The 25551-nt window shown below is 41.3% G+C and overlaps 1 long non-coding RNA gene across 1 annotated transcript in view; it reads right to left on the reverse strand.

The window, feature by feature from the left end:
* The window catches only part of LOC137448592 (uncharacterized), a 77034-nt gene that overhangs the window by 14038 nt on the left and 37445 nt on the right, over positions 1-25551 (reverse strand). The window contains exons 2-3 of the long non-coding RNA XR_010989149.1: positions 10378-10536; positions 9476-9621 (exon numbers count right to left, since the gene is read on the reverse strand). This is a non-coding gene — a long non-coding RNA (uncharacterized lncRNA). The remainder of the gene's footprint in view (positions 1-9475; positions 9622-10377; positions 10537-25551) is intronic.

Raw genomic sequence — 25551 nt, forward strand, 5'->3', positions numbered from 1 at the left:
GCTGATACTACTTGTGGACATGCTTTACCTTTTTAGTTCCCTCTGCTTTGGATTTAAAATTACTTGCCTTTTTTATTGGCACATGCACTTTTTCATCAAGGCCTGATTACCTCTCATGCCAGAGCATGTACTGGAATGGACCGATTTCAGCTCTCAGTAGGGAAGCAGCCCTTTGATGGGCACAGGAAGTGGCAAATAGGCCTGGGAGCTCTGGAATGAGACTTCAGTGTTTAGAGTCTATCTAGCCCCACCTTCCTCAAAAGAACATTTTGCTGTGTAAAAAGAAATTTTAAGCAATTTTTAAAGGCTGCTGAGAGTGGGTTGATATCTTTTGTTGTGTCTGTAGAACTATCAGGAATGCTGTTATAGCCTTTTCCTAGTGAACATGGACTGGGCAGTGGATGCTGGTTTGTGACACTTGACCCCCCAGCCTTTGCCGAGATATTTACAGGAATGCCCATGTGGACATATCCAGTACAGAGGAGAAAACATAGTCTGGCTCCTCAAATTGAGGTAGAGGCTGGCTCACAAGTAACCATGGCAACCAAGCTGTCACTGTGAGCATCAAGACATTTACATACCCCAAAAAAAATAGAAAGAGCTTCAATATACTACAACATACATTAACACTCCAGCTCATTTGGAGATCTCTCCCTCAGTTTTGTTATTACAGATTTTGACAGCTGTGCCTATCACTTCTAGGTGGTAATACTTTTCCCTGCTCTGTCTGCTGCATTAGCAGCAAAAATTGGTTGTGGTTGTGAATGTCATGGCTTCCAGTTAAAAGAGGGTATTTGAGTTTCAAGTTGGAGAAACACTTGAAGAAAATTTTGTATTCACCTTAAAAAGTTTCACTCCCCACCGATTTCCAAAAGCAGCGTGCTTCCATCAATATTTATAGCACCCTGCTCTGTGTTTTCACCAAAGAGCCATTAATACAGCATATCAGCTCTGGTGACAAGTTACATTTTATTGCTGTCAACAAAGATGCTTTTTCTTTCACTGCAAACTCCTCTTTTTTTCTTTTATTAATCAACAGTCAGGTCTGAGTTTTGAAGGGTATGTGTGGATGTGCATTCTGGTATTTTCTAGGCAGCATCGAGACTGGTGACAGAATGAACTCATAGTAACACATGGAAGACAATGGCAGATATTTTCCTGTGAGATTAATACAGGCTTTGCTTGGGATGGAATTAAACCAATTGCTATAGTGTCTTATTTGGCACTTTCCCAGAATCTATTTTATTGTTCTTTATTAAGATCAGCCCAAGTTATATGATAACCCTCAAAGAGGTCACAATCTATCCTGACTAAGACACATCACATGGGTTGGAAAGAACCTGCTGTAAAGTTCAGTCAGGTAAAAGTGCTGTGGTTGGGAAAAAGAAATGAAAACACACTGGGAGATCAACAAAACTATTCTGACAGTTACACTGATGGGCAAAACAATCTCCCTCAGCTCTACTAGCTCACTTGACTATCATTCAAAGGTCATCACTTTGAGACTTTTCAAATTATGCACAGAGCTGTGACCAACTGGGAGGAAAAAAATAATCAGGAATAAGATTTACATCTGGAACCCTTTTCATGATACTCACCAAACCCCTGGGATTCAAAAGCTGTCCTTGTACAAACTATGGAGCAGTTGGAATTTGTGCTGCCTGGAGACTTCACCAAAACTATGAGTTGTCATTCCAGCTAGCACAAACTCAGGTGTCTCAGCAGTTCAGCTGCCCTGGGACAATTAATCTAACTATGATTGACTTTAGATACAGAGCTGGCAACCTCCCTAAAATGCAGTTGAAATTCCAGCTTTGCTGAGGTAATAATAAAAACTCCCACTGAATTGAAAGGGACTGTGATTGTGTAGCCAGTGCCCAAGATGTTGAGACTCATGAATCAAGCAAGTGGCAAGAGGATTTGCTTTCAAAAAACTTTGCTTGCATATTCTCAGTTCTAGAGTCAGCCCAGTTGAGGAGTGTTGTGCATATGCACTTCAAATATATCTGCCATTTAGTATTTTGGCAATCAGTGTGAAAAAAAAAGGCACCCTGAAGTAACATACTGACAAGTGTAATTTTGAAGATCATTTTTCATGTCTTGCTTTAAAAGTGAGAGTGGCTCAAGCTTTGATTTAGGTGGCAAATCCATTTCCATGTCCTGGATGGCAGTGCTATCATGGGAATTAGACCATGAAGGACAATAGCGACTTTAAGGTGAACATGGGTGGAGAAAAATAAGCAGATTGAAACAGCAAATGTGTAGCATCATAAGTGAATCCGGTTTCCTTGGCAACTTGTAGTGTGTGGTCTGTGTATCACTAAGACTTGTGAACAAGTGGACAGTAGGTACTGATTAAAGTGCTTTTGAGGGAGAGCAGTAAGAAACTCTTGATCAAGACTCTTTTTTCTATGTGTGTGGTTTTTATTCTTCCCATCAAATTCTTTCTGTCTCATTGTTTTCATTGGGTGAGGTGGGTATTGCACAGGTAAGTGCTCTAGGTACTTTTACTGCTTCTGTTAAAGTAAATCATAAGCATTCCATGTGCTGACAAGGTACTGCTCACTGTGCCTTTGGCAGCAGCTGTATTTCATGCACCAACTTTTCCTGGTTTGAGGAAAACAGCAATAATGGCCAAGAAGTCACACTGGTGTGCAGGGCACACAGGAAGGTAAGAGCAGTCCTAAGTGCACATGCTGCAGCACCAACAGCCAGAATACTTCTTTAATTTGCCTTGGCTCTTGTGTGGTCATTTTCTTCCCTTGGGAAACTCCAGTATATGGAATGATCACTAAATTCTGTTGGTTGAATAGTTACAGCAAAGAGATTTTGTTTAAAAACACCTCCCCACTCCAATATAGACCAAGAAGAATTTTAAAAGTAGGTAGACAATTCCTTCATGTTGGTGTTTTCCATATAGCAGTCCCTGGAACCTAGACTCTGGTCTGATGTGTTCATCAGTCCCTCTACTTCCAAGCATTAAATTGTCATGACTGAAGCATCAAACACTTAGAAAGTTGTAAAAAATAATAAGTGTTGGGATATTTATCTTTTCACATTAATCATTTCAGTCTTTGCATGATGTATCTTCAGAGATTGTCTTTTTACTCAAAGAGGAGTTGCTCTACAGTCCTATGGTGTGCAGCCCCATGAATGGGGCTTTCAGTGACACAGTATGATTACAACACATTGAAATCCACAGGGAATGAAAACAATGATTCTGGCTAGAGACTTGATTGGTTTTCATTGGAAAATCATCTACCTGGAAAAGACAATGTAGCTGAACATGCTATAGGTCACATGGTGAGTGGCTAATGGTTCTGATGAAATCAGGACGAACACAGGTGTTTAACCTGAGTGCCAATGTGTGGAAAATTGAAGATGTCTGCTCTTTACATCCTCACAGGTAGAAATACAATTTGCCCTTGTAAATCTTTGCATGTTTCTCATACAAGGCTCAGAACGTCTTCAGAACTTCCCCAGACTTTGGGGGGGGCACTGCCATCTTTTTCTTTAGTGAAGGAGGTGGAGGGGGAGGAATTATGCACAAAGTATATAGACTAGAATAGAATGGTCCAGGCCAGAAGGGACCTCCAAAGGTCATCTAGTCTGACCTCCCTGCAGTCAGCAGGGACACCCCCAACTACACCAGGTTGCCCAGGGCCTCGTCGAGTCTTATGTTGAATACCTCCATGGAGGAGGCCCCCAACCACCTCTCCAGGCAACCTGTTCCAGTGTTCCACCACCTTCATAACATAGAACTTCTTCCTGATATCCAATCTAAATTTGCCCTTCTGTAGTTTGAAGCCATTGCCCCTCATCCTGTCACTGCAGGACTTTGTAAACAATTTCTCTCCATCCTTCCTGTAGGCCCTTTTCAGGTACTGGTAGGCTGTTACCAGGTCACCCTGGAGCTTCCTCTTCTCCAGGCCAAAAAACCCAGCTCCCTCAGCCTGTCCTCACAGCACAGGTGGTCCAATCCCCTGATCATTTTTGTGGCACTCCATCATATAGCTGTGTTTGATTTAGTGTAAACTGCTGTAGATAGTTGAAGATTGAAATAGCTTCTGATCTCTGGGCGTGAGGCAGAGCCGGAACAGGCTGATGCCCAGCCCTCTGGATATCTGTGTTTCCTTGGGGGGTTTGTCTGTTTGTTCGGGGGTTGGTTGGTTGTGGTTTTGGTTGTTGGTTGGTTGGTTGGTTTGGTTTGGTGTGGTGTTGGTTTGTGTTTTTTTATTTAGGGGTTCATTCTCATTTTCTTAGTAACAGCACAGAGAAAAAAGAAAACCCCAAACCTAACAAAATTGGGAGCAGGGTTGTTACCAGGGGTGAAAAACACTTCCATGAAATACATGGTGACTCCTATATAAAATCTCATTATTATAATAAAGATGCTAGCAAATGCTATCACTTTATTTTTCTCTCTGTAGTACTTGAAAGGAAAATAGATAAACTCGAGCCTGAGTCAGTACTGCCCTTTGCCAGGAAACAGTAATCTGCTTAAACACCTATGGGGAGGAACCTCCCCTCCCCAAACTGTTGCTAGTGGGGTTTTTGGGGTAAGAGCCTCAGGGTGCTTCCTCTCACCTGTGATACATTTCTCCCTGCAGGCTGCTTTCTGACAACTGCAAACTTAGCATACAGTTTCTAAACACTTTCTGTTGTGTTCGCTGACAGATTGCAAAGTATCTGTAGGACTGGGGTGTTATTAAAATCCCAATAAATTGTGATTCTAGAGAATTATGGATGAGACATACAACTACAATGCACCTTTGACACAACCAAACACAAAGGAACAAATGTTAAATAAAGGAGCTCTTAATTTCTCTGAAGTGCTAATACCAGATCCAATGCCAAGTGCTCATTTTAGTATGAATATTTCATGAGGACTTAACTCAGACTAACTAAATAACTGGTTACCTTTATACTGTAATTTATATATGACCTTTGTGATCAGAGTGTCAGAGAACACATGGAGGTTAATGGATTCTGTCTTTTCTCACCAGAGTGAAGTACTGAAGTAATAATCTCTTGTTACAGAAGGGGAAAGGGTGACATGTCATGTCCAATATTTTAGCCTGTGGCTGAGCTGTGAACTAAACTTGGCTCTCCAGAGGCAGGTTCAGTGCCAAAGCAACAAGGTTATTCTTGCTCTCTCTTAAACCTCAAAGATTAATTCACTGATTCATAGAATAGTTTAGGTTAGAAGAGACCTTAAAGATCATCCATCATTCCTTTCTTTTGTCCATCCTTCCTTCTGTCCATCCATCTTTACTTCTGTCTTTCTCTGCTTGTTTCCCTCCATCCTTCCATCTCTTCTTCTGTCCTAACTTCCTTCTGTTCTTCCACCCCACATTCCATGCATCCCCTCCATCGTTAGTTCCTTTATCTATCAGTCTACCATTTCATACATCTGTTCTTCCATCCGTCTTTCCTTCCTTGTACTCTTCTGCCCTTCCTACCATCTGTGCTTCCAATTTTCCTTCTGTCTGTCCTCAGTGTCCTTCCTTTCCTTCCTTCTTGCCTTTCCCTTTGCCTTTCCCCCATCCCTCCCTCCCTTCTTCCCTCCTTCCCTCTTTTCTTCCCCCCTCCCTCCCTCCTTCCCTGTTCCTTTCCCTTCCTCTCTTTTCTTGCTCCTTCCCTCCCTGTCAATAACATATTACATATATACCTTCATATATTTTAATGCTGCTTTCCTGGAGAAAACCGATAGCAGAGGCCATTGGCAGAGCATGACACCATTTGTGCTATTTGGGTCTCTGTGTGGGGGATATGTCATGGAGAGATGTTGCTGTGTATGGGCAATTAAATTGCTCTCTCAAAATGCTATAAATAATATTAGCCATGCTGAATGAATAATGCCCCTCAGTGCTGTGCAAATTACCAACATGCCAAGTGCAAATGGAAGACGGATATTATTGTCACATAGAGACAGAAGTTCTGTACTATGATGAGATGGCTTTTTGCTCATTTCCCATTTAATTTCATATGCAACTCACTAATAGCATCCCAGTGTCCCTCTCCACATTTCTCTTCTTACAGTGTCTCTAATGCACCTTAAATGATGAGCGCTACAGCAACAGTCTCAATTTAGGCAGTGTGTGCTTTTGGCAAAAGCCAGCAAGTACTGCTCGCATAAATCTGCCATTACCATAACGACATGGTAAAATGGCACAGGGGTTTGCAGTCTGTGTTGAGAAACCTATCCACCTGCTCTCTGAAATTGCATTATATATGTTCATCCTTCCTTCTCCCATTTTTGTACCGGACTGACTTGCCAAGAAGGGAAAAAACAGGCATTTAACATCACACCATCCTTTTGTGCAGCATTCCGGCAATTCTGGAATGGCTTGTTTGGCTTGTCTGTGGATCAGATACCCAACATTCTTCATGCTAGATTAGATAAACAAAAAGAACATGGGTGGCTAATCAGTAATAGTTAATTGTCACACACACACCTCCTGCCTTTCCCCAGCCACAAACTGAGAATGACGCTGGTGGGAGAACAGGCTTGTCATCGAGGTGAAGCCTCTTTGAATGACTGGTCTGATTTACCAGACTAAACATTGATCTGGCTGTCATCCTGTTCCATGTGGAGTGATAGATCTGCAGACAAACACTTTTGCTTAATTGAGATAATATTGTATTTTTCCTGGGTCCTCTAGGAAATAACTGATTTATGAGGAATGCTCTTCTTGAAATAAAAAGATGCTGGCTTATGAAGCCCTGATGGCTAAGGCCAAACACAGAGATTGCCTAACATCTCTGACTGAACAAGTTACCACACTCATCTCTGCAATCAGGAGATGCTAGTATCACTGCTGTGAGGCCCCAGCAGACTCTGAGTAGTATTTTCCACCCAAGTGGAAGTATTTAGGTGAGCTGGACACCCACTGCTTACTCAGAGGTAATGCAGAGCCCAGTATAACTGCTTATCCTGAGTGATAACTTCAAGCAGTTATAGACAGTGCCTGCCCTTGTTTTTGGAATACAACTGTACAAACCCAACCTATACATTCGCCTCTCAGCAATAAAGACAAGTTTCTTCTGCTGGCAAAGGGCAGCCAGGTGTAGGAGACAGCTGGTGAGGACCCTTCGAGGCTGTACACAATGACAGGCCTGAGGTCAATGCCTTGTTGCTTCAGATGTATTAACTCCCTTGTACTCCAGAGAACAGTTTGTGCCTAAGGTGTCCTGGGACATTACACTGCTCTCCTTGTCCTGCCAGCAACTGAAATCAGCACTTCTACAGAATGACACAAAACCAACTTGCACCACCAGAACTAGGGGAAGCACCTCATATATATGCCTTAGGAGACTACACATTAAGACCAGAAAGGACCATTTCTATTTTGTGGGTATTGTTGATCCCAACACATTGGGTTTGTTCTGGTTTGGGCTGAAAATGAATTTTTTGCATCAGCTCTCAGGTGGCAATCCCAGCACCTTCAGTTAGTAAGAGCTTTGGGAGGTGTTTGCCACTGACCTGGACTGCATTCACGGCTGGGGTGTGTTGAACGCCCCACAGCGCTCTGCGAGACATACGTGCCTCACCACTCGGATTTCCTTACCTGCTTCTGCAGACAGACATTGCTGTCTCTTTACAAACATCATAATAAAAAAGATAATAAATAAAAAATAATAATACAATAATAAACTAAAAATAATAATTAAAAAATAATGTTCTAGCTCAATATATGTGTGAGAACTACGGATCCAGACAGGAAACCCTGAGAAGAACTGAGTTTGATTGCTGAGGAAAACATAATATAACTGTGGGGGATATCAGCAGCCCTTGGGTATGCTGCCTGGGTGCACGATGGACTCCCAATGTGTCCTGGTCTAAGCCATGCTGTGGAGGGATGTCTCCACTTTCATGCCAGATTATATCTGAGCTACCCACAGTAACTCGGTGTTATTTGTATGCTTTCCCAGTATCTGATGCAAGACACAGCTGTCTTGCCAGTGTAAAGGAATTTAAAAGATACCTTTGATTACAGCAAAAGAGAGCATCTCTCTCTCCTGTTAAAAGAGCCCATTTGATAGAAGGAGAAACAAATGTGTAAGGAAATCCTATTCCAGGTACTAAGATCAGTACTTTCTGAGTCAGCATATGTATAAACACATTTAAATCTGTTTTCAAGGCCCTTCCAGGAGTCCCTGTTTCTGTAAATAAGAGGATTATGCATTGCCCTTGAGGGGCAGTTTGCTGAGTCATGTACCTGAGTGCATTGCCTTTACTAGACAACAATTTTGGGAATAAGTGCATTCACCATTGAATTTTCTCCTTTTCTGTCTCAGCTTGGCTGTTGTATTTCTTCCAGGATCACAGGCAGCATACTCCTGTTCTGAGTATCTAGAAAAAAGCTATTCCAGAACATTTCTTACTGTATAATTTTTTGTTTTCCCACATGACTTTACACTCACTTGCTATTTTTCAGAGTTTGCACTAGCATGAAGCTGACCTCTAATCATGGTCAGTCAAAGCAATGGAATTCCATGATTCTATGATTGTAAGCTATTGCTGGGGGTAGTATAAAATGCTCTGTGCTTAGACAAGACAACTGGTCAATAAACACTCTGGAGAATGTGGTAACAGACCCTCCCCTCACCCCATCTCCTCAAAAATGTGGCTAAAGAAAGCAGGAAAATATTTTTTTTTACTCTGTACCCTCCAATTCTGTTTAAAAAAACAGTACCTAGGTTGTAGTGGAATAATGATTTCTTGATGGATTCTCATAAAGGGACTGCTTCCCACATTATCTGAAATAATTGGTTCATTGAGACCGCAAAACGAACAGCAGGTAGGAAATGAGTTTTCAGTTGCCAAAACATAATGGATCATTTAGTCATTCTCTGAAGGTTTTAACACTTCTTTGGCTATGAGAAGGCCTTTGCTTAATTCCACTGTTCTCCTTGTAAATCTGGCTGTTGGAATCAGTTAATTTATACCACTGCTGCACCAGGCCCACAGGGAATAAACATTTGAAAATAGACATATTCATTGTTCTTACAACTTGCAGTCAGGGCACCCTCTGATTTAAGGGATGAGCACTAGAGTCAGGAGTATTCTTTTCCTCTTGTTTTAGTATTGTTTGATACTGTTACATCCAAGGCTTATACAAACAGGAAACACAGACTGTAGGCACAGCTGTCATAGCATGAAGTGTCTTGCCTAAAGCCCGAGCACGAAACAAATGAAGATTTCAGAGTAACAGATTGCACGACTACTCTAACTTCCTTGCCACCATTTTTATGCATGTTTGGAGGTAACACACTACCAAGGAAGACATTTCCATTGCTTCAAAAATTTCCTCTTCCAGACTTATTTTTTCTGTCTATTGTCTTAACATAAAAGCTGGGCTGCCGTTTAACCAAAAAGCCAAGCAAAACACATGGGTGTGTGCACACTCCCCCCCACAGCCCTCTGGCTGGCCCCTAGTGACCAATCTTTTCATACAAGAAACTTTTTTACCTTTGATGCTCTTCTTGGATTCATTCTCCTGATTTCTGTCATCCAGGCAGTTTGCATTTTATTGTTTCAAACACTTACTAAAAGCTTGCACCTTGACTCTTCAGTCAGTCCACTTCAGGTAGATCAGTTGCAGCACAGGGGGAAATCTGCAATTGTCAAAATTATCAAGTCTGGTTTTAATAGCTTTTCCTGGAGTTACCTGATTTTCTGCAATGTTGTTATTTTGCAAGAGAAGAGATAATGCACCAACAATGTTTCAAAAACTACACAACTAGAAGTGCTAAACAAATTAGATGGGTTTGTGAATGCCCTAGGACATTTCCCTGACAGAAATCTCACATCTTCAGTTCAGTCTTCCCAATATTGAGAACACCAGGGGATATAATTCTGCTGACTGCACCCAACAAAAAACTTGTTTGGCTGTCTCCTGTTCCTGGCCTGGCCACAGTCCTGGTAAAATTAGAACAATGTTCTAGTGTCTCCCTTACTTTCCTAACCTGGTAAGGGTTTTAAGGTTTTTCCTGCTTAGGTAAAGCTTTTCACTCCAACCCACCACAGCTCCCAGACACATCCATGGTGGGATGCTGCTCACTGGAGCACAGTGTTCAACTCAACTGGTACTGTGAGTCCATCTTACAGGGGAGAAAAGGAATCAGTCAATCAGTTCACTCCTTTTTAAGAGATGTCAAGCTCTAATCCCATAACACTAAATTATACTCTCAAAGTACCTGTGTTCCAGGAAGTAAAAAACAGTATTTGTAGTCTAGCTCCCAACTTGTTATACCTCAACACAAGCTGTAAAACTACAGAAAACACACTTTACAGTTGCTGTAGTTTGAATTTGGATCTCAGAAGTCCAGACAGGGAGTAGGAGGGGGGTCAGGGAAAAAAATTAATCTTACTAGAAGCCACTTGCAGGAAGACTCCAGCCAGCACCTTCCACTGAAGAGTCACAGCGGGTGATGTCTTCCCCAACACTGCTGACACAGCGAACACCAGCAAGGAAATAGATACGGTCCTGGATAAGGCAGCTTATCAAGCGAGACAAAGTTATGCAGGAGCTGTAAAATAAAACAAATCACAAGGGAAATGGGTGACTAAATTTATGACTTATGGCCTTAATGCTCTGTATGATGATCCACTTTGGTTGCTAAATTTTGTTTTTTCAAGGGGGATTTAATTTGCGGAGACCAAAACAAAAGACCAGCTTAACAGATCTTGAGGGCTTAAACATTTTAATGATATAACAATAAGCCAGAGTTATCATAGCTTGACATACACAGATCACAAAGCTTATGAAGTAATTCACAGTAGCTATCTCAGATCAAAGGAGGCTCACAGACTGGTGTGAAATGGTTTAACTCCTTCTGTAAACTATTTAGATAAGAACTAGGAATGCATGCTGGGGGGATGTGCATGCAGGCAAACAAACAACACTCTGAAATTAGGTCTACCTCTACCTGTCCTGTGTGTGAGTGGAGGATATCAGTGGCAGCATCACAGCAGCGCAGCTGGTGACTTACAAGTGACAAAGCTTGTATCAGGGAGAGATTACATTTCAGGCACTTTATCACAGTGAAATATCCACTAGAAATCATTACAAATAGCCATATAAATCAAATCAAAGTGGTTCTTAAATGAAGGTTTATATGCAACAGATATGAAAAGAGAACTTTTTGATTATTCTAAATCCTGGTTTAATTAACACTTGCTCATAGTCAGGCTTCATTTTTTCTTTTCATCTCCTGCCTGTCATTTATTTGACATCTCTAGTCTGATGGGAACGATATTGAAAATGGATGTGAAATACAGAACAAGAAACCACCTCTAATACTCTGTCTGGTTCAAGAGATTCTGCTGATTCATTTTAGCATCTTTTGTCATGTAACCGGTCTAAATACTTGTCAGGGTGTTACCCAAGGGACAGATGGGTCATTGGTTTTAAATAAGAGACAGGTTCAAGGCATCAAATTAATCTTTAAATTCGTTCTCACTACTTCAGTTGTCTGTATGGAAAATTGTTCTTAACACCACAATTCCATCAATAAATTTGCTCCTTCTCCCACCGGGCAGCACACTCCCACCAGCTGATCCTGACTTTGTGGCTACAGTTGGCCTCGGGTGGGTCTCACTGACCTCCACAGGGACAGGATCATACCAGTATTCCAGAGAAGTCTACCTTCTGGGATTACCAGTTTACATGAACTTGCCATTAACCATAAGAAATCATACCAGGATTCATGGGAGACATTTTCAGCACCAAAGTGTTTACCATAAGAAAAAGAGAGAAACAAGACATGTACCAGAAAGGATGGTCAGGTTTTGTGGGTGTATTTTTTTTTAAATGAGGCAGCCCTACATGAAACAGGATAAAAATAAGGTCCCTTCTAGATCTGTTAATCTTTCCAAAAGGTGGTTGTTAACCGATTTTTTCACTTAGTCTCAGACTCATATGATGATTCTAACAGTAAGCTTTTTCTCTTCCAAGTGTCTGTTCCTATGAAACAGCTCCTTGCTGCTAAATGCCTCCAAAATCAGCCTGATGCTGAAGCTTTAAAATTATGATGAAAGAGAAAGGTCGAGCAGACAGCGACAGGACGTTTTTTGAATGCAGTCATGATTGCTACAAGTCCTGATTTGGCTGCAGTCAGTATTAAAATGTGTGTTGCTTCCAGTGCCAACAGAAATGTGTTGCCATCTTAAAGCCCTGCTTGGGTCTGAGTACCATACCAATGCAGAATGGGTCGGTGTGTGAAAAGTTGTTGCAGCCTTCTAGATAAAACACACTAGCAGCAGATGTGGCTCCATTAATTTTGTTCAGGCTGTCCTCACCTGGAGATAATTTGTTATTATGTAAAGCATATTGTTAACTACTGAATCACAGTCAATCTGACCTTCACTCACTACTGTGGGTTTACTTGGAAAACTTCTACATTGCAAAAGATTGAATAAATTTTGCTCCAAGGTTTCTAGCCGGTCTACTTAAAATAGGAAAAGTCAACTTTTGCTGCAAAGTGGTAGATTTTTAGCTGTGATTCGAACACAGAAGTAGGACATAGAACTCATTTCTCTGAATTTACTCATGGTTGATTTTTCTTTCAGTGTGCTTTATGTCAGTAGACAATTACATTGTCAAATCTGTATGCAAATAGACACGAAGCACACAAAACCTGGATAATATAACATCTGGTATTAGTTCACAGTCAAACTGTGCTAATCAGTCCCAGCAGTTGGAAATTACTTTTTTCCTGTTATTCAGAGGAGGAAAAACCCAGAATTTACATTGTTCCTATTGCTATTCCAGATTCTTTTACAGCTAGACCTGTACAGACTTGAAAGAGCAGGAAAAATCAGATAGGTTGACAAGCCCCAGTCAGTTATCTCATACAGCAATGCTATTTCTTTCAGTGTTAAGATGAAGCTCTTCCAGCTGAAGTGCACACAGGCCTTCCAGTAAAGCAACATACTGGCCTCCAGAATTGCTCATGTTGCAGATTTTTGATACCAGATTGTGCTCTAGGATATGGGTCCAAAACTCTCAACAGGCAGCTCCAGGCCTGAAAGTTTGCAACTTTCAAGACATTTCCAGCAAAAGCTTTCTCTCCCACAACAACTTCATACTATCATAGTATAGTATCATAGTATCAGTCAGGGTTGGAAGGGACCACAAGGATCATCTAGTTCCAACCCCCCTGCCATGGGCAGGGACACCCCACACTAGATCAGGCTGGACAGAACCTCATCCAGCCTGCTCTTAAACACCTCCAGGGATGGGGCCTCAACCACCTCCCTGGACAACCCATTCCAGGGCTTCACCACTCTCGTGGTGAAGAACTTCCTCCTCACCTCCAGCCTGAATCTCCCCACCTCCAGCTTCACTCCATTCCCCCTAGTCCTATCACTACCTGAGATCCTGAGAAGTCCTTCCCCAGCCTTCCTGTAGGCCCCCTTCAGATACTGGAAGGCCACAATGAGGTCACCTCGGAGCCTTCTCTTCTGCAGACTGAACAGCCCCAACTCCTTCAGTCTGTCCTCATAGGAGAGGTGCTCCAGCCCTCTGATCATCCTCATGGCCCTTCTCTGGACATGTTCCACTTCTCCAAAGATAATACACTGCCAGGGACAGGCTAGGAGTGAACCCCAGCTGCCTTAACATCCTGGCTGAGGAGGCCAAGCTCCTCCTCGAAATATGACAGTTATTTCAGATAAAAATGTTTGTAACCTCAGGAACAAGTGACATTAAAATCCATGCTGACTGTTCCACATGATGCCAGCAGTCTATCTTATTGTAGCACTGATTTTGCTACACCTGACATCCCTGAACTTGCTCCTACAAGAGGCACAGTCTTCCCCCTTTTAAAAATACTGCCAGTAATTTTTTTCCAATATAATTTCTGCCTGGTTTGATCCTTGTTAATCACCTAAGGTGCACTTTCCAGATTATGTCAAGGGGAAAAATCTATTTGATGAGTATTTTTCCTTTGGCTAGTTTATTCTTGTCTTCAACTGCCAGATTTACCCTGAAATTCAAACAAGCCTCCAGCAGCATACCACAGCCTGGTGCAGTTACTGCACAGCTACAACCTTTGGGGTCTTCACAAAAGAGAAGACTGTCATGAATTAGGATTTGCCTGGTTGTGGCACCAAAAGCTGGCATCTCTGCTCTTATGAATTATTTAGATCATTGCATTTACAAAAGAACTGCAAGGATCTACATAATGACAACCAAAAGAGCAAATGTGACCTTTTACTGTGTAATAAGTTAAAAAATATCTGCAGAGATAAAAGATGTACACACTATCTCATGCTGTTTGAAGCAGCTATAATATTTACAGTAAGAGAAGCTCACTCATGCAGTGTTCATCAGTGCTTGCAGTTAATTGTGCTGGAGCTTTCGTTCTTCCTACAGAAACCAAGGATTTTCCTGGGATCATTTAAATCACAGCTAACAGCTTATCTTGCTTTAAATAGTTCTTTTTCCCCATGTGCATGACACATCTAGAAGAGTTTAAAGCATTTTACTCTGTAACTTAGATGCAAATTCTTCACTGACTTTATTGCCTGCTCTAGTCAAAGGAAATACTAACAAAGCTCAAAGGGGCATCCAAGGCTGCCTGTCAGGGAGCTGTGTGTAGGCACCAGCACTCACCAGCCCAGAGGCCAAAGAGTAACAGACTAAAACTGCAGAAAATAAAATTCAAGGGAGGAAAGAACCAGGAAAGAATTTTCTAATTGTAGGAGCAATGAATCATTGAGACAGAGAGCTGTGAAGTCTCTGTGTCTCTGACAGCTGTCTGTCAGGATGACTCAAGTACCAAGCATCTCTGGGGCTTGGTAACACCCTGAGGTCTCCAGGGTGGTTCTACTATTTTTGTTATAAAGATCAAGCTAACTCACACTACATCCCTGTAGGAACTGGGACAGGAATTTTACAGCCATTAGGTTCATTCCTTACAGTGGATAAATTCTTCTTTAATGATCCTGGAAGGCAAGTTCCTGGGCCCTTTGGTGTTAGTAAAGCATCAGCTATGAGATCAGTGCCTTTGTATTTGCATAGGTACTTTCCTTTGTTAGTTCAGCTCGGTTGCAGGGTAGGAAATCCTTGTAACTTGGAGAAATTCAACCACTAATAAAAACTTAAGCAGGCAAAACTTATTTCAGAAATGAAGATGTTTTGCAGTTCACCTTCACCGTGATCCTACATCCAGACTGACATTAATAGGTTGGTTACCAATTGTAGAGCAGGTCTTCACTGATCAACCTAAAGTATCTCCCCTTCCACTCCCTTTTATCCCAGCAGAATAAGGAGGCCTGCCTGTTGTGACTGTTGCTTATTGCCTCTGGTCACTCCAGCTCTGGAAATCACAAAACCCTTCAGAAAGGTAAAAAAATTGTTCTGATTACACAGAACTCGAATGGCCCCGAAACTTAACATACTTTAACAGCCAAAACTGAGCTGTCTTGGTGTGTTTCATACATGCTTTGTGTTCCCAAACCTGACTGCAGCTGAAACATGGCACTTGACCTTTTGCTGCTTCATGCTTGTATCTATAAAGCCACCAGGTTGTCCATAGAGGAAATCAGGAAGCTGTTTGAGTTTTCCAGAGCTGGAGTGACCAGAGGCAGTAAGCATGGGAGATAGAGGACTGAGGAGTATTTATGAATACTTAGAATATTCTCCTCTGAGTCTGGGGTATTTTCCATTCCAGTTGTCAATTGAAAATAGCCTGGAGACAGCAGTTTGCAGTGACACAGTCATTAGATAACAAGAAAATGTAAGCAACAGGGGAAGAAAGCAGAAATGTCAATAGTGTCTCCACACTTTCTGTGGGTGCTCAGTCACAGGATTGTGGGATTACTACCAGTTAGTATATAATTCAAGCTCAGATGTCAAAGATATCTGACATAGCTAAAGAAGGGGAAAAGCTAGTACCTAACACCACCTTTTGGAGGCTGAAGGGGAAACAGTACTTTGAACTCACACTTAAAACTAAGTTTTGAAAACATCTTATGTTTACCAGGTGGCTTTATTTTTGACTTTTACTGTATTGCAGTTTTACAGCCTAATAGGTCCCCCACACACTGAACCACTGCAAACCAGGAAAAAACCCTGGCCCTTGAGCTGGAGCACCATCAGCTGGTGCTCAGCACCACTGAAGTCCCATTATCCTCCCTGTGGAAAGGGCATGCTACTCAAGTGTGCTTTTTAACGACTGGGACAATTTTGGCCCTAAAGTGAGGATAGTTTAGATGCATGTTGCTAAACTGAATAGTTTGACAGAAAGAAATACCTTAATGAGTTTTAGTTCTTTCTTCATTCAACTTTTCTATGGGTAGTCATAATAAATTATGGTGGGCATCATTCTGATAAAGAGAAAATTCTAAAAGACACTCTAATACCACAAGTGAACAGTGTTACCTCAGTCTCAATCATAGCACTCCTTCCTACTTTCCTTTGATTTTGACTAGTGCCAAGGTGACTTCCCATGTGTAGCTCATGTTATACTTCCCAATTTGTAATTTAGCCAGCATGATGTTAATTAAATTTGCTGTCAGGAAATAGGAAATCACTGGACAATGATGACACAGCAGGTTAACAATAAACCTTCCACAAGCTTAAATTTATGCCTGCTCCACATTCACAGAAAAACAAAAGCCTCCTGAGTGGAGGTACTGTTCACTAACCATTGTTCCAGAGACACATGACCATTTGACCCAGTTAACAAGGAAACAATCTTTTCTTTGTGGCTACTTTGTGGGACTCCTGTGATATGGTGAAGTCTTACAATGAAGGAAATAATTATAAAAATGATGATGTAAGAGAAGTAGCTAAAATGTTGATAGCATATGTGTCCATGCAGAGAGATATACAGCAGAACATCACCCACTAGATCTGCCGCTGCAGACCCTTTCACATCACATAGTCCAATACAATAAGCCTCTGAGAGGCCCTATGGCAAGTGAATATTTCAAGGCTGGCATTAAAGGAAGAGAAAACCTTCCAATCAATTGTGAAAGTAAAATCAGTAGTGAAGCAACAATAGAAATTGGAATACAGCTAGAAGAAAATGAAAACCAGCTACCCCAGAATACCTGTTTTAATTAAACATTAGCTGGTAGTATGTGAATAAAGAGGAATGACATTTGAATTAATAAAAGAACAGCAACATTTTGCTTTTTATTCCTTTCTCCTTTGAATGATGGTATAATGTATTGAGATTCAAGGCATGTTTGCTGACTAGACAGACAACTTCACATGGACTGTGAGAACAGCTGTCTGTAGCTGTGGTTAATGCAGCACCTTTTGTGAGCTGACTTACTTCCACCATTCAGAGTGTCCACCCAAGCTACCACAGATTTATCTAAGAACTATCTCAAATTGGTTTAAAAGCTAAAATCAAAGATAGGGCCTTAAAATCATACAATCAAATTTATGTCAACCATATCTTTCTGGACATTTAAGGCCAATTTAATATGAGCTAAACATTTCACTAGAGAAGTGTTGTAAAGAACTGGGCCACAAGTACTGTCTCTTGCATGAGCAAAAATACTATATAAAAGAAACAAAGCAAAACCCTCCACATTTAGTTCATTTCAGCATCACAGACAATTTTCCCTAAAGAGCAAAACATCTGTGCCTTTTAAAGCAGCCCCAGAGGATAAAGCAACAAATAGTAACAGTAGGAAACAAACCAATAACTCTTCTAAAACAACAGTAGAGTCAGCTCATCCTCAAAGGAAAAGGGGATCTATTTTCACAGAATCACAGTATATTAGAGGTTGGAAGGGACCTCAAGAGACCATCAGGTCCAACCCCCTTGCCAAAGCAGGATCACTTAGGGTAGTCTGCATGGGAACGCATCCAGGTGGGTTTTGAAAGTCTCCAGAGAAGCAGACTCCACAACCTCCCTGGGCAGCCTGTTCCAGTGCTCTGTCACCCTCACTATGAAGAAGTTTCTCTTCACATTGAGGTGAAATTTTCCTCATGTCACCTTCTCCAGCAAGGCCAGACAACAAGCAAGACATTACAGCAGGGAAGGAGACCACTCATTTTTCCCCTATGAGCAGTATGACCTTGTGTGCTGTCCCAGGCACATACCCTTCACACACTAAATAGTGCCTGTCCATCCCTTTCAGCACCTCTAATGGGAACAGCATAAATTGTAGCAATCCCAACAACAAGCTGGACAACCTGTCCTTGGCTATTTTTCTAGGCAACTTTTGGGACATCATAACTGAAGAGCCAAGTACATTGCCCAAAGGGAAAAAAGGGTTAGTTATGGCATTTCAAAGAGAAATAATCAAAGCTCCTGCCTATGAAAAATTAATAAGCTGACCAAACCTTTGAAAGCTGAAAAAATAACATTTCCATAGCAAAAATAAAGTTGAATGATCCAAAACAAAATAAGGGTATCCATCCAGCAAGGAGAAGGAAAAGATAAGCTGTTTTCCTCTCTAAATAACCTCAGCTTTCATTAGCAGTCACACCAGTTCAAAGAGGATTGAGTTCAAAAAGGAATTCAGCATTTGAGTCCAACCTTGATCGCAGTGCATTTTCGTGGGAAACAGAAAGTGGGAAACTATTAGTTACATTCCAAGACACGGTGACACATCAGAAAGCACAGGTCTCATCCTGCATGACCCTGTACCCTCTGGACAGCACCACTTGCCACCCACTACAGCAATACAGGCAGCTTGTCCTTTTCAGCCTGTTCCACAATATCCTGAGTGTCCACAAAATCAGACATGATTCCAACCCACCAATGGGAAATTTCATCCATGGCTTACAAACTGGCCCCACTGCTGTCTGCACTTCACAGCAATGTCTCATTTTCTTGCTTACTCTTGAGCAGGTCCCGTTAAGTCTCCATGGGAAAGAGGTCTCCCCCCCTTCTGCCATAAGGTCTTGTCTGTCATAGAGTAAACCAACCAATCCAGTACTCTCTGCCACAAGTATGTTACCTCTCGAGTGGTTTTCTGCATAAGGAGGAAGTAAAATACTCAGAGGAGACAAAAAGTCACATCCCACATAGAGAGATTCAGGCAGCTGCAAGTCCCACTTTAGTGCCTGAACAGGCAGCTACCTTGGAGTTATTGATACAAATCATTCTTTTAATTTGAATTACAATTGTGTCTTTCAAATAAGTGAGCTTAATCTGTGCTTTTCAGGCTTGAACATTCATCCTGAGTCACTCCTGTCTATAACACTGATGAATTGAATATTCTTATTAGGTTCTTTGGATGCTTTTTTCTCCCGAGTTCAAGCAGTAGCAACTGATTATACAGGAGCTTCTCTCCTGAGCTTTTGTCAGTACACAGTGCCGCCAGCACACTCGTTTTCTCCACAGAACTCCCTCTTTTCAGAATACCAGCTTGACTCACAACTGCCTGCCAGATCTGGAGACTGCTTGTACGCTGAGGGTCATGAATATACAATGTATGCACAATAGCAAGCAGCTGATGAGTCATTCCCAAATTTGTCATACATTAGTTTCACAGTCAGTCTCCACCGGGGAGCAGAAAGATGGTGCCTTAAAAGAGCTTTAGGAAAAACTCAGGGGACACATTGAACTTTCAGCTTGCTCCCCAAGAGGTATAATTTGGCAATATCAACAATGTTCAGAAAACATCAAGTTGGTACACTTAATTTCTCAAGGTTTTCTTTGCCATAGTCAGAAAATACCCAGTCCTACTCAGTCCTGAAAATAAAACAGGAGTTCGGAAAGGCTTATATAAATCTGTCTGCAAAACTACTACATAAATTGGATAAGCCCACAGGAGATACTTTCTCAGCTTTACTGTAGTGTCTGATAGTAATATCACAAACTAATTTTCTTATATGTCCATTTAAAAGCATCTCTTCAGCCTTCACAAGCTGGCATGTTGAAACCACTAAGCCTAAAATACAGCCTGACAGACTGAATTCCCACACAGGCACTGCACTCTGATAGGAATCAGAACATCCTCCTAATTTGGGGTGACAGGACTTTTGTTTAGTTCTCACCTTCTCCATTGCATCTGTCTCTATGTGCACATAAGGGATAGTAGCAGTATATTAAAATTACTTCATTTTTAGTCCCTTACCCTAAGGAAATAATGCTAACATAAATAAACTGCATAGGAAATTGGTCCATTTCTTTTCATCACCACATTTTGAGCTCAGTGCTCAGCTTCAACAAAATCTGTCCAAACTGCGACAGTCTTCAAGTTATCTGTTGCCAAATAGGTGGCATCAGGGAGCTGGCTCCTCTGCAGGACTGCAGACAACTCATAAATGCACTGGAAACCAGAAATCCCATTATTTAGATGACTGTTTTCAGGTTTGTTTGGTGATGCTCGCAAGGATTTCTGCTTTCCACTAAAACTATTTTTAACAAAGTTACCACAGCACTTTGCCCACATTTCCAGGGTGTAAACACAAAATCTCAAAGGAAATCTTTCCCTTGCCCCAAACACAGACAGCTGATGGTGGCAATTAGTTAAAAATAGAATTAATGTGTTTGTTGGCTCTGCATCAGTATTTTTGCACAGAAACAACCCATTGCAATTGGGCTTGATGTTTACCTATGGGTGCACAGGACATCACTGGGTCCAAAACCACAAAGCTTCCAAGTGCTGCGACTGAGCTTTATGCAGGTTTTCTCACAGATGGCCTGGCAAAAACCATGCACATGCCTTCTATCACAGCATTTTCCCCTTGCAAGGTGGTGCTGGGCAACACAATACAGATCGTTCTTCCAGAAACCTTATTCATACCATGTGACTTCTACCAGTACAAAGAGTGTTGCTCCCCACCACATGAAGAAACAGGCACTCTCTCTTGGACCATGTTTTGAGACACAAGAACAGGTCTCGGTCCTTCATCTGCAGATCCATTTTTTAACCACTGTATCGCAGTATAACCAAGGTTGGAAGAGACCTCGAGGATCAGAGTCCAACCTATCACCACAGACCTCATGACTAGACCACGGCACCAAGTGCCACATCCAATCTCCTCTTGAACGCCTCCAGGGACAGTGACTCCACCACCTCCCTGGGCAGCACATTCCAATGATGAACGACTTGCTTGGTGAAGAACTTTCTCCTCACCTCGAGTCTAAACCTCCCCTGGCACAGCTTGAGACTGTGTCCCCTTGTTCTGCTGCTGGTTGCCTGGAAGAAGAGACCAACCACCTCCCAGCTACAACCACCTTTCAGGTAGTTGTAGAGGGCAACAAGGTCTCCCCTAAACCAGTACAGCTGTTGTTATCTTTCCCTCACAGGCTTTCTTTATTTAGTACCCTAGGATTAAAACAGTTTCATAGAAATAAAGGTTTTTTTCTGGAACAACTCAAATTAAGATCTATGTTGGAGGATGTAATTATCGTACACATGTCTGAAGTCATGGAGAGCCAGTCAGTTGCCTGTCTCGAACAGTTTGTTATTTTCACAGCATATAATTTTGAGATCACATACATCAATATTATAACTGGGTTATGGAAGCGGAGGGTATCTTTATTTACACAGATTTTAACTCAGTGAAATGCTATCATTTCCCTTCTTCTTAGTAAATATTTTTCTCTTGAAACTCGCACCACACTGTAATGACCATATGGCTGCATTTTGTGTTTGAGATGGACAGCCCATGACTGCTCACTACAGAGTGTACTTACTGCAAAGCCTGTTGGATAGAAACCTTGGCAGATTTAAATAGTTTTGTGATTTTAATCACAAAAGAGGGAAAAAACACCACAAGACTTGCAAAATGCAAGGACCACACAGTTCCAAGACCAAATAATGTTTTGTTTGGAATTGTATCTGGGGCAGATTGATGGGGATATCAGTGGAGCCTTTTCCCCAGCTATGTTGATCGAGCTTGCCATAAGAGGATTTTGAGTGTCTGGTGAAAATCTTTAGTGAAATCTTGTATTAGGATTGGAATTTTCTATTAAGCTACTTACTTTCATTTACTCAGTTTCATTACACTTCTGTCAAAATAATTTGTGACACTTCTGCTCTTCTTTTTTGTAAACTTTGGTTAGAACTGGACAATGAGTTTAAAAGACATAAGCCTATGAAGGAGCAGGAAAGAGGCAAAAAGAGCTTTGTGTGGAGAAAAGGTGACTAAGATCTGTGACTTCTTTGTCCTCTGGTGTCAGAGACATTAGAAAGCACCCAGGTCATGTTATCAATCTGTTTCAACATGAAGACTTGCCTTTCTTTTTTTTCCTTGTGAAAAATACCACCTTAGATTAAAAAAACCTCTGGAGCACCATTTCAGGGAAAACATGAGATGCTACAAATTATCTGAGCTCACCAAAATGGGTACCATACTGGTAGCAGTTGTGCATACCTAATGCAGTAGCCACAGGCTTGCTCAGCAAAGAGGTAAGTTTTATTCCTGGTTTTGTTCATGTCTTAGTCTCAAGACTATGGAGTCTGAGATCATTCATGTCAGTGTCAGCTGAACTCATGTGCATTTGCAGTACAATGAATAGTCTTGGGAGCTGGTTTAAAACAAAATTTGCTCAAGACAGCAAAAGTAATATAAAGAGAAGACAAAAAGTAAAGATGAGCAGAGTGTGATATATTTTTGTATTGGCATACCAGCTATACTGTGATTTCCCTGTGATTAACTTTATATACAGTGGGGTTTATAGGATTGTCTTCATGTTTTCATTCCAGAAAATATGAAAACCACATGTGTAAAGGAAAATACAATAAATAAGAAGCTGAGGTTTCTTATACTGAATACCAGAATGATGCCTTAGTCACAATTCCAGATGAATCCATTGTGGAAGATTTCCTAACCACTTTTTGCTGGTAACTGTTCTGCTGCTATTTTCATTGAAGTTTGCCCCTAACTTTTCTTCAATATCTTTCTTGCCTGAGGAGCTTTCAGCTCACAGAGTTTTCTAGACTGACCTTACCACTGTCCTTGCCATAATGTGTCTCTCTCATAGAGAAATAAATTTTTTCTCTGTAGGTGTTTCTCCAAGAATCTGCTGTGGAAAATTTCAGGTCAGGTGCTAATTCAAGTACTCACGATCAGAAAGAATTAGCATCTCCTTCAGATTCAGCAGAATTAGGTTTTAATGTACTTGCATTTTATATCATCTTGTAAATGTTATTCTGATTAATTTCTTCCACTCAGAAACAGTCAAGTGCTAAAGAAAACACATATCTAGCGATCCCTATGTCTGAGGAGTTAAAAAGATACCAAACATCAGTTAACACCTGCCAATACCCAGCTGGTATTGTGTGTATGTGTGACTGCAGATGATCACACTGCTCCATTTCATGTCTATGCCTCAGCCAAAAGATAGCACAATGAGGACAAGAGAATAGCACTGAGGTCAACAGCATGAGCAGGGTAGAGTGTCATGAGCACTGTTTCCTCCTATCACAGCATATCACTGCCCCCAAAAGCAGTCCAGCTCTTCCCTGCACTCTCCTCTACATCTCCCCTGTAGCTCTCATATTGCCATTAAGAAGATCCATGGGCTCAGTGAATGCATCCCTGTCTTGCAGTGGAGTAACCCTATGGGGTAGCTTTGTCTAAACAAATTCTTCAAGATTCTACTTAAGCAGAGCATCTCTGTTCACAGAGGCAACTGCTGCCTTCCAAGAACTAATGACTGATAAAGTGAAACAGTGATCTCCACGGGACTTTGAAAAACAGCTTCTGGAAATAATATATTTTTGGCAAGTCATCTGGCTTGTGAAGAGTTAAGGTCATTCCAATCATATCACAGAAGTGTGCCTATGGTTTAGTAGTCAGGAGGGGTTGGGTGACAGGTTGGACTTCATGATCTTTGAGGTCTTTTCCAACCTTATTGATTCTGTGATGATTCTACGTTGAAAATAAAAGCAAAAAACTTTGCTGCGCAGTCTGAACACCTTCACCAGTGTTCTTAAATAAAGACTTAGATTTGTCTTACCCTTTCATGTGGCTTTTCACTCAGAAATGTCCATTTTCTTTTATTAAAAAAAAAATCCTTACACTTGAGCCAAGCCCTTCCATTTTAGTTTGACCTGAAGCTATTTTTGAACGTACTATTACGATGTTCCTAACCACCAGTGAGATGAAAAATAAGTTTCCAAACATCTCAGATCTTTACTTATTGTTATTCTGCAAGTCTGGCTATTACAGATGTTTCAGATTTTTCTGCTGGGAGTCTCCAATCACCAGAATGAAATGAGCAATTGCTCTGATTTAGCTTTTAAACTGAACTGTATCAGATTCTCTATGATGTCCCTTGTTCATGGGTTTTCAAAACTCAGTCTCTTATTATAAGTACCTTTCCCCTCTTTTCTAAGAGGTGGCTGCAACACAGCAGGCCAATTTCCTGCCATTTAACATCACAATAACGTCACTGCTAATAACAAATTCAATTTATAAATCCATTAAAAGAGCAAAGCAGCCTGATTTGCTATATAAGTAATGCTATTGTCCTAGAAGAAAAGCTGTTTGTTTCAACAAGACAGGGAAGAGACTTGTTCTTGTGATTACTGTCCTTCTCGCCACCTCCACTTATATAACACAGAAGTTTTGCAAATACTCTTTCTTCCAGCAGCTTTCCAGGGCCAGTTTCTGCCCTCAGCTGTTCTTATGAAAACTTGCTCAAAGCAAGAATTGAACCACTATCTAATTGAGAGTAGAAGCTGACCCAGATGTGTTCAAGCAAAAGGACTCAGGGCCTCAGCAAGAATTCAAGCAAAACTGGGAATAAGTAGCACAGAGGGAGCCCATGCCATTATGGCCTGCTTGCCTTGCCCAAACACAGAGGGGTTTTGCCCCATCTGAGCTGCCAGTGCCACAGGCTGAAACTAGCACTGGGCACTCTGGTTCTGTAACGCTGACAGTGGGGCTGATACAGGGCTGATAGTAGGGCTGATCAAAGTTAACTATGGCTACAGATTTTGACTGCAGAGATTCCGTATTCAAAACATCACAGCAAAGTTTGTAAAGGTAAATATAAAAAACCCTAGATCATTTCACATGTCTTTCAGCAGAAATATTTGAGCCTGGCAAACCAAATAGGGATGAATGATGCAGACATTTGATAGGGTAATTATTCTTAATTAGATTTTGACAGTCTTTGGAAGACAGGCATTTGAGTCATACAAAGAGATATTCTTCTATTAAAAATGGTAGTTAATGTGTTGAAAAGCAAAATACAGCAGTGCAATGCTAAATGATTCCACAAAAGTCAAAAGGAGTCCTGAAGCCACCTCACCTCTTCTAGCCTGAGAGGTACATATCCAGTGCAGTAGCAGTCCTGTCTCGCAGACTCCTTCCCATCTCTCTGCTAAATACCCTATGGATATTTCAGAGTTACATTCATTTCCTGCTATATGCCCTTCTCATTGTCATTTTTGAGTCAGTCTGAACCTTATTCTATTTAAAAATAGCCATATTTCCTGACACCTGCAACAACCAACCCAAGCACTCAACAATGAGTACCAAGAAATGAGGTCTCTATGTGTGCTGTGTCTTGTGCTGCCTGTCCTGCAGAGCATAAGCTATCTGCACTAAGGGCCATTTCCACCTTTTCTTATAAGCAGTAAAGAAAACACTGTTAGCATACCACTAA

Source organism: Melanerpes formicivorus, unplaced genomic scaffold (assembly GCF_026170545.1).
Source record: "Melanerpes formicivorus ecotype bairdi unplaced genomic scaffold, bMelFor1.0.p_v2 SCAF_25, whole genome shotgun sequence".
In the NCBI taxonomy this organism is placed as follows: Eukaryota; Metazoa; Chordata; class Aves; order Piciformes; family Picidae; genus Melanerpes; species Melanerpes formicivorus.